Below are 11247 nucleotides of genomic sequence, written 5' to 3'. Positions count from 1 at the left end.
GTTTAAGTGCTACAATAATGGACTTTTCGGTTTATTCTTTTCGGTCTATTTTATTTATTCTTTTTGTATAAAACTCAACACTCTTCTTAACTCTGTTGTACAGGGTATGATAAATAATACAAAATCTATTTTAAAACCACCATGTTGTAAATCATAAGAAATACAATGTTATTATTTATTATTATGTACTATTTATGTTTTATTACAATAAAAACTATCAATAATCAGTCCCAAAAATAAGCCAAGAAAATAACAAAATGTATACTTTAGTCTGAAGAGAAAACTTGTTAGTTTCTTGTTTTTTAAACATATTTGTTTATTGAAATAGAAAACTAACGTAAATTTAATGAAGTTGTCTGATCTTGGTTTTCAGTTTAAGAAATTTGCTTTTAGCCATAACAAAAAAAATATTTCCTATAAACAACTAAAATCAGTTTATAACGTTTCAATAAAAAGTTACAGCTAACTATTGAATAGCTTTATTATATTTTGCTTTAAAACGGGCATAATAATATTTTAAACCCTTTTAGCTTAATAAATATTCGATTATCGATTAGCCTGCATATTTCAGCTTTATTTGAAAATAAAAGTATTTGCTATATACATTTCTCAATTCCTTTTAAACTATTACGTCACTTTGGCATGCAGATGCCAACTGTTACACGTAAACTAAAAGTGATTCTCAGAAGGACATATCAGTTAATCATAGATTAAACTTGTACTTTTTAAAACAGCCTATTTTTGTAACTTTTAAGTTATGTTTCGAGTATGTTCCTAGTTAGTATACATATACTAACAAATTGTAGTTATATCATTCAAAACTAATAAATAACATCTTGCACTCTTGCAAATTACTTTATAATAATTAACTCTTTTAAGTTTCAAAAGTTTTGAAATTAATAACTAAACATTACTCAAAGTTGCTATTAACAATTAATCTTTTAACATCTCGCTGAGGCCATATAATATTTTAACAAAATGAATGACATAAAAAAAAGAAAATATTAGTAATAATTTAAACTAAGCTCACTTGCAACAGCAATATAAAGTAAACAACAAATTAAATGCTACAAAGCGTAAACGTATTTTTCACTATTACGCCACATAAGAGATTTGTTGTTGTTGATATTTTGATTTTAAACTTCTACTGATATTAAAGTATCAAATAAATGAACTTCTGTTTTTTAATCTGTTTACATACAAAAAGTTAGCGAAAGTTTTTATAGAGGTTTACTTGTTTATTAACTTTAAATTCTTTCTATAATAAATTAGCAAATATTTTAGGGTAATATAGTTTAACTTTTGTTTCTGAAACCTATTTTTAAAGTCTAAGTGCTTAATTTAGGTTACAAAATTTTAAGTTTAATGTTAACAACTGTTTTTTACACATTAGTTTAATTTCTTTTTTTTGCTTGTTTAAGCTACAATACAAACCAAATTTACTTCATACATTCATACAGTTCTAGAAAAACAAAAAATAAATATCTAAAGTAAAGTTTGTGTTTCTCGCCTCAAAACTATTCCTTATATTGCTTCTCGTTTTTTTACTAAACAATTTTATGCTGCATTTTTAACTTCATCACAATTTGTTTTTTAAATACTATTAAGAAAAATAGAATTTTAACTTATAAAACGACACTAATGTTAGTTTATTTATTGCAACTAATTTAAATGCGGTAAACTCATTACAATTCTTTTATTAAATATTCTAAGTAGTATTTAAATTATTTGTAGTCTAATTTCAAATAAAACTTTTAACGAAACTAAAATATTCGTTAACTTTAATAAGTATTTTAAAATACTTACTACGATAGTCAAAATAATAGTTACACAACCTTGTAATTCTTTAATTTAGCTGTAATGGGCTATAAAATGAATAAAATATTAATGCCGAAAGAACAGGTAATTAAAATTATATAGTATAAATCGCTTAAAAACACAATGCCACTTACCAAGTCGATACATTCGTTTTGTTACGTCTCAAAAACAAAAGAAACATATTTTGTCAGTTGGTTTCTAGATAGTCTGGATTACTCAAGTTATTTTTATTAATTTGAAAAAAGGCTTTTAATTGTTATTTTAATTTTTATACTTAAAGAAGCATTATTAAGTAATTAAGTTTTATGAACTTATTTGCACCTAAAAAACATCTGTTAAACGCACTACGAGCATAAAAGTAAAAAAAATGTTTTTTCTAAATAGATATTTTTTGTTAATAAAAATAAAAGTTTACACAAAAAGGTATGAATAAGAATTTTTATCTAATTAAAGACATAAAAACTTTGCTTTTATATAAAAAACAAAAAAATAGTGTTAAAAATTTAAAACTTAAAGTTTTGCAAACTTTTTAAAAACTATTTAAAAACCTAATTATCTTTTATTGTTCATAATTTAGCTAATTTTTTCAGATATTTAGTGCATTTAAAAATCAGTTAAAACTAATCAAACAAACTTAAATCTAAGAGAAAATTTTAGTAAAGCCGCTTTAAGCTTCTACAAATAAACAAACATTTAAAATGCAACTACGAAAATTTAGTAATAAAATGCTTTTAATATAATGTTCACACAATAAACGGTATGAACTTTGAGCTGACATGTTTTAAGCACAAGTACATTTTTTATATGCAAGATTACCACCAAAGTTTTCTATAAGTCTATTTAAAGATTATATTCTGTATAAATTAGTTATAAATAAACTTTTGTACTATTTGAAATATATATATAATCATACTTATGGTTTTATACGAACTACAATAGCTCTGAACTATATGTTCCTTAACTACTAAGTTTTACACGCAGAAAAATTAGTTTTTAGACATACATCAAGTTATAATCGAAGTTTTAGTCCTACTTAAAGAATAAGTTAATGTGCATTAAGCTAAACGTGGCATAGAATCGACAAATTCATCCTTATGAATTAACATATGAAAGAAAAAATTATCAAATTTTTCGAAAAACTTATACTAAATAGTTGATAATACAAAGAAAAAGTTGTATTTTTCAATTCAAGCAGTAACTATTTGTAATTTTAATATTGCGAGCAAGTTCAAAATATTTTCAATAATTTTCTTACGCGTAATCAACAAATCAAGTGTCTAAAACGTAACTCAAACGATTGTCACTATGCTTAATTTATAAAAACGCGATGATTCAAATTATGAATTGTCTATCAAAATTTCTCACCAATTACTCACAGATTTATCTTACTTGATCTAAAAACTATAATTTGTATTATATGTGATGTAACATGTATTCAACTGAGTAAATTACTATTTTCTAAATCTAGATTTTCTTAGCAATCAAAATAGTTTAAACTAAACGAAATTCATAGGTTATTTCAACAAACTATATAAGTTTAATAAAATTATGACAAGTTTAAAAACTGTTCTGCGAATTGACTTTTTAAGCCTTCAAATAATTGTACAAAAACCTTAAAATAGTACCAAAAAGATTATGCACAGCGTACATGAAAAATTAATAAACTTTAAAACTTATTCGCTTTTATAAAGTAAAACGTTAAAAAACAAATAAGAGACTATAAATATTAAACAGTATTTCTACAACTTGTTTTTAAAGAAGTGTTAGTTATTGTACATTAAGCATCAATTTTAATACACTTATCATTATAAAGGGCGCTGTAAAATATTTTTTATTTTTTTAACTTTAAGGAGAACTAAATAAAATTCTAAATTATTTCATTTAGTTGTTTGACGGAATAAAGTAAAGGATTATAAAATTTATTTAAACGCTTAGCCATAAAGTAATTAAGTAGATATCAAAGTAATAAAAATTAAAACTGTTGTGAGATATACAGGAAAATAAAATAAAGAATTTGGTTAAACTAACAAAATATACTTTTTTATCTTAATGTATTGCTTGCTTACTATATTACTTTTAATCTCAGTAAGTTGTTATTGCTTATAGTGTTTTTATTTAATTTGTTTAAAAGTTTATACTTTTAAAAGTCGATAAAGTGCTTTATTAAACTTGAAAAATATTCAACTGGTTGTGTGCTTTTTAAACACTATAATCAATAAACTTTTGAAGACTATGTAAAGAATACGACGCCCGTAATAATGAGTTTGCAAATATAAATCCACATCGGATAAGTATATTTTAAAAAGATAAAAAAAAGCTGATATTTTCTAGTTGTTTTGTTTTAACAAACGACCGAAAAAGAAGTTTTTATCAGTTGTTATCAACCAGTTTTAACTGCTAATTTTGATAATGCTGATTGCTTTTAAATATATGGTATACAAACTTAATTATTTTTTTTAGAATTTTGTATATTTATTAGTTAAGTCACCTGTATCCTTGCTTCGCAGTGCACTGCAGTGTACGTTAATTATTTATACAAAAAAGATTAACAAAACATTAAATTTACTTAAGTTTTTTTATTTCAAGTTATAAAAAAATAACTATCACAAAAATTGAAAGTGTTTAACAAACTATTGATAATTAGGACACTCATAACAAATAGATGATGTTGTAAATAAATGATAAACAAATTTAGTTATCGTGTATCAAGTAAAATGAATTAAACAATGAAGTATTACCGATTTCAAAAATTATTAAGTTTTTTTAAAACATGTTTAAAAAACTTGTACAATTTTTTTTAAATCACATAAAACAGACAAAAAGACTACATTATGTTTATGGAAGTTTTTGATAAAATATCTTATACGAAACAGCTGCATGAAACTGTTGTTTATTTAGATAGTCAAATACTAATAATATGGATATGTATATATATATATATATATATATACATATACAAAAATATACATATATGAAAATAAAAAGGTTTATTTAAAGATGCAAAACTCAAAGGACTCGAGTTTCGTGACTATTCACTCATCAGCTTCAAAACAAGTTTAAAATAAAGCACAAAACAAAATCACTAATGAAAGTAAAAAAATTTTTGCATAAATATATTATGACGTAATTTTGAAACTATCAAAAATCATGCAAAACGGCTTGTGCAAAAATTAATCTACCAACAAAAATAAACCTTTTTATTAATAAAGCCCTCAAGGTGGGCTCAGTGTGAAAAATTTAATTTATTAAGTTAAATAACTTAATTCTATATATATATATATATATATATATATATATATATATATATATATATATATATATATACATATATATATCAAACACTTTGCCATAGAAGACTGTATAAAAATTTTTAAAATTGACTAAAAACTGAAATAATTAAAAATTAAAATTAAGTTTTATTGTACTTAGTTTTTTCAAACTGATAATAAACAATTAGAAACTAGCCTTATCGGTTATTAAAAGATTTATGCTGACTTGAAACGTTGTGAACATACATCAATAATAAACTTGAATAAATATATTTGATCTGTAATAAATGAGCTGTAACGATAATCGATATTTTTGTAAAAATATTCAATCGATCGAGTTTTGTTAGTTGTAAATCACTTTTAAATATTTCAAGATGAAGAAAGGACAACAATTGTTATAATAACAGTGTTTATGTTAGTATAAGTAAGTTTTATCACTTTACCCACGTCACTTTATAGAATTAATGTAACTCTATTTTTATTTACTTCTATATTTACTTAGCTTTGTAGGTTTATTTTCAGATTTAAGTAATTAAGTTCTTAAATTATAAGTTTTTACATTAAAAAAGCTTTTGTAATAGCAATAATGCTGACATGTTTATATAAAGTTTAAGTATATTACTAGTGTAATTCCACACGTTTAAGTTTATTAAAGTTCCATCACGCGTTTGAAAATACATTGTGATAAACACCTGAATAACATTATCTTATGCAACTTGTTTTCAAATAACTACTTAAAATCGAACGAAAATTCCACATTACTTGCTGTGTTACGTCACAATTTGTATCATAAGCTTTTTTTCGCTTTTCTGTTTTCACAATCAATACGCAACTTGTTAGGTATAAAACTTATATAAACTACTTTAAAATACTAGTTTGTCAATATTACTTTATTATAAATAATTTTTTTTAATTATGTTGTATACACTTTAAGTTTTGTTTAACAAAGCAAACTATTCAAACTTCTACTTTAAGCTTAACAAGTAACTTACATTTAATGTCAATTTTCTGCAATGTAGTTTTAATACTTTAACTAAAACATACGAAATAATTTAATTTTCTCTTATAATTTTTATGTAAAATCTTAAATCTACTGTGTTTTATTTTATTTTAAAAAATTGCAAATGTAGGGTAGTTAGAGTTAGGTTATAAAAGTAAGAAATTCAGTTTACAATTTATTAAATTAAAGTTTTTTTTTTCTTAACTCAAAATTTTTTCGCTTTTTACGTCACAAAAGTATTTTGCTCCACTGTAAAGTAAAAAATTTTTAAACAAATCTAAACGGTAAACTTTTGTAAGGATGTGCATAACTTTAATTACTTTATAAAATCTTATAAATGTAGTATGTTTAAGCATAAAATAAACCTAATAATATTTGAAAATCTCAACATTGAAAACGTACAATTTATAAACTGTTTTTTGAACTAAAATAAAAACAAATCATACAAGTAACAACATTTTTCTATTGTTTTAAGAAAGTATATATTTATAAACTCAAGTACTACAGAATATGAGATGCTAAAAAATAACGTTAAATCAGTTGACAAATTATTACAGTATTAAGTTTTAAAAAATGACAAACACAATGTAATGCAATATATATTTTAATTTAAATAGTTTTATGTTAATTTTGTTTTCGACTACTAAACCTAACTATAAACAACTTGATAAAAAAAAAATAATTAAACCAATAAACAGGCAGTAAGGTATTATTTATATTTATAAGTTTTTTTAGAAAAATTGTAAACTATTCAAACATTAATATTTATTTATTCAAAATCAAACTGTTTTTAGTTTTCTCGTATTTTGTCAAGTTATCAAACTATCAAACTGTAAATAAAACAATCTAAAAATAAAATAACTAAAATATATTTTATCTTTTTACAAAGAACATAATGGGTGTAAATTATCTTAATGATAGTTTTTTTTTTACTAAAATGTTACAAATTCATTTTATTTACAACTCGAAAGTAAAGCACAGTTCGTTTTTGTAACTTGACAAAATATATTTCGATTAGTTTTAGTGTAGCGCAGCGATCTACAAAAATATAAATTTTAAGATAGTTTTCTAATTCGAATGTAATATTTTATAAATATGTTCGAAGGTTATGGTAAATTGTTTGCGAAACAAGAAGTAAATCTTCGAATATAAAAATGATTTTATATAAGAGCTATAAAAACAATTAAGATATAATTTTGACAGAAAGATCTGTAAAATTATTTTCTAATCTAGTTTATACATATATTACTTTTAAATGGCAATCAACATCATTTATCTATGAAAACAATTTTTTTTTTGTTTTTATAAAACTGTTTTGATTAAAAAAATAGATCAAAAATGAGATTCTATTGTATTTCATTATTTCAAAACTTATTTTTCAATTTTTGTGAATATTAGTTTATAAATGTTTATAGTCTAATAAACCTAATTTTAAATTAAGTACACAGCTCAGTCGATTTACAATGAATAAATATTTTTGTACATTAAAACAATGTTGTTTAAATTTTTTTACAGTTTCCGGAACCTTGTGTTACTAAAATAATTTATAGTATATTTTAAAATAATTATCTTTCGAAAGTTATTTTTATGTTTTAGTAAGCGTTTTTTATAGTTATACTTATTTTATTTAACTATAACAATAAAAAAAAGTATAGTTTGTTAAATTTTGCTTTTACAAATATCAAAAACGTTTTGTACTATTTTTTTAAGCTTAAATACTGTTTTAAATGTTCTAAATCTATATGAATTTATTTTACACAACATTATACAAGTATAAAGTAAGTAATTTTTACTTTAAAGCTTAAAATATTTTTTGAGATTAATTTATTGTTTTTTATAGTACTTTTATTTAAAAACTTTGTGACCTTTCTAAAAATGTAAATAATTTATTTTTAAAAGCATCATAATATTTAGCTTGAGAATTAAGCACGTTTTAGTTTTAGATTAATATCACTTACTACTTTACACTTCATTTATTAGTTTTATTTATAATCAAAAACGTTTTATTTATCAATATTTACATACGAAATAACAAAGCTTTGTAAAATTTATTAAGTTTTTAAATGTGATTTAATAACTACCAAATGTATTTATAAAAACAAACAAAGAATAATTTGTATACAAGTTTAAACTTAATTCTAGCTGGAAGTCCTTTCAGACTTACAAAATAGCTACCAACAATAAAACTTACTAATAATTTATCAAAACTTACCTGTAACATATAGCTACTGAAAACTTTTTTTTTGAGTTTTTTTGATTGTTACGTCACAAAAGCATTCGGTTTTGTAATAAAACAAAAAATAGAATAATTTTCTCTTATCGCTTATCTTTAAACTTTAGCGAATGTAAAAAAGGCGCTATAACTTGAGGTAAAATCTAACTTTTTGTAAAAATATTCGTTTCAGATAAATTTATCTGTTTAACTGTTTTTGTTTTATAAATTTAAGCTACAGTAAAAAGTGAATTTGAAAAAAAAAAGTAAACAAAATGAGTCCTAATTAATTTATTTAACTTAACTATACTTCACTATTTAAAAGATATTTTTTTTAAATATGTCCTTGGTTCAATAAAATAAAAAGATAACTTAAGTTTTTTTTGCTAAACAAACCGTTAATAAGCATTTAATACATATTTTATGAAGATAGTAATTGAGCCATAAATATTACAAGTAGCATATATATTTACTAAAATGTGTACTTTATGTTTTTGATTGTTAACTTACTTGTTAAAGAAAATTTTATGATGTAATTAATATTGTTATTAATTTTATTTTAAATTTTTTTTTGCGGCTAACAAGTAAAACTTTATCTTCTTTTTATTGAAATATTCTCAAGTTACTTAAATATAATAGTTGCACAATAATATTATTTAAATTGTTTTTCTTTAATTAGCAAAAATACATGTAAATATATGTATACAATAAAAATTCTTTTACAGCAATTAAACATATTAATATTATGTTTTGTTTTTTTAAGAAAAAATATAAATGATCAAAAACAAAAGTATTTTAATACTGTATTATTCCGTTTATAATAAACAAGCTTTTAAGCTGTCTAAATATTTTTTTATCTGATAGAATTTTTTTTTTTGATAAAAACTTAAGAGTTAAACGAAAAATATTTAGAAAACAAAGCCACTTTAGTGCTTATATTGTTTCAACTCAATAATCATAACAAAAAAAAAAACTATTAAGTGTTTTTTAACTTTGCATTCTTCTTCTAGGTTTAAAATAACACTGCTACAAAAAAAATCATGAAAACAAATATTTATTAAATCAAATCGGATTTTGTTTTTAGCTACTTGAACAACTATAACTGTTTTTTTTTTGTTTTATAATGGACAATTGGTTTCAGAAATAAAGTATAAACTTTAAATATTGCAACCTTTTAAATTATAAAATTTGATTAAGTTTAGTTTTTGTTAGTTTCAATTAAAAAAAAAAATTAACAAAAATTATAGATCTTTTATCTAAGTAGCTTAATTTGTTTTACAGTTATCTAAATAAAACAGTAGCTTAGTTTAAAATAACGATTTAAAGTTAATTTTTAAATGAACCTTGTAGTTGTTATTGATTTATCATAAGCAAGTATTTAGAATGTGGGTTTTGCATGACGTTATATTTTCATGGCTTAAAACAGTTTCAAATGAAGATGACTTTTGGGCTAGTGATTTGTTAAAATTAAACACATTAATAACTTCATTATAAAAAGTTACTTTAGCGCTTATCGCTAAAGTTTTTTTTCTATTATTACGTCACAAGAGAGTTGTAGTGCACTGTAAAATAAAAAACGCTTACACAGACGCTTATTATACTAACGCTAATTATACTGTTCAGCACTCTAACTTTTAAATGAATTTATGCATAAACAAACATTTCATACATAAAATTACCATTAAATAGTTAATTTGTCCTTTTACTTTATCATTTATATAATTTAAACTAAACGCGTGTTGTAAACTAACTTAATAAATATCTTATCTTAAGTTCGTAAACTACTAAAAAGTAAATAGAATTTTGCAAACAAAATAACTATCTAAGTACTCTTTTTCAGTTGTAAAAACTTTCTTTAAAACAATCTCCTATTATGTTTTGATTAACATAGCTATAAATATTTCAAGCCGAAAAATGTTTGATACTTTAAAATTAAATAAGTTGTTTACAATGCTATTTTAAAATAAAAGTTAATTTGAATATAATTTTACATGTGATGAATTTTTAAGTTTATAAAAGTTTTCAGTTAGAAACTAAATGTTTCTTATAAAATATTTACGACTTGATTTTTTTTGCTTTAATTTTTAGTGTTTTAATAGTTTTTCGTTTTAAGTATTGTCAAAATTAGACAGAATTCAAACATGAAGTTTATAAAAATTAGTAGCATAAAATCATTCTGTTTCTAATTTAGTTAAAATGTTAATAATAAAACGATAAATATGCATCAATTTAACTAGCATATAATATATATTAAATATTTAGACAACGTTTAATTTTTTGGATTACAATAAAATAATAACTTTTTAAAAATAGTTCGTTACTAAAAACCTTTAAAGGTTTAAAATAATAAGAAAAACATTTAAAAGCAACAAAATGTAAAATCTAAAGACTAAAATGTATGCAGTATTCAACAGTAAAACGAACTTTTCGCATTATTACGTCACAACATTCATTACAGGCGCAATAGAAAAACTGTGCAAAAGTTAATACATAACACAAATTTTTATAGCCACTAATTACTCAAACTATATAAGAAAAACTAGAAGTACTTTGTATCTTGTAAACGGTTATAATTTTATAAACTAATATTATAAATTACATTTAATTTTCATTTGTTTATAAAACAAGTGTTTAAGTCAAAAAATATTTTTTCCAGTTTAGTTTTATATTTTAAATTTTTAATCCTTATTTTAAAGTATTTATAAAGTATATCTTTTTAATAATTAACACCTTTAAGATTATTACAATAACCGAGTTACAAACTTTTTTTTATTAAAACTTGTATTCTACTCAATTTATGAACATAAAAGTCAGACTTAAAATTTTTTTTTCGAATGTTAAATACTGTAAGAAAAGAATAGAAGCTAAAGTATGGGTTTATATTTGTCTATATATCCATGTTTTACCATACTAAAGTTCTGGTCGAAAGTGCTTGACAAATTAAATTA

Source organism: Thalia democratica, chromosome 3 (assembly GCF_965202585.1).
Source record: "Thalia democratica chromosome 3, ktThaDemo2.hap1.1, whole genome shotgun sequence".
NCBI lineage: Eukaryota > Metazoa > Chordata > Thaliacea > Salpida > Salpidae > Thalia > Thalia democratica.
This window is presented reverse-complemented; position numbering follows the sequence as displayed.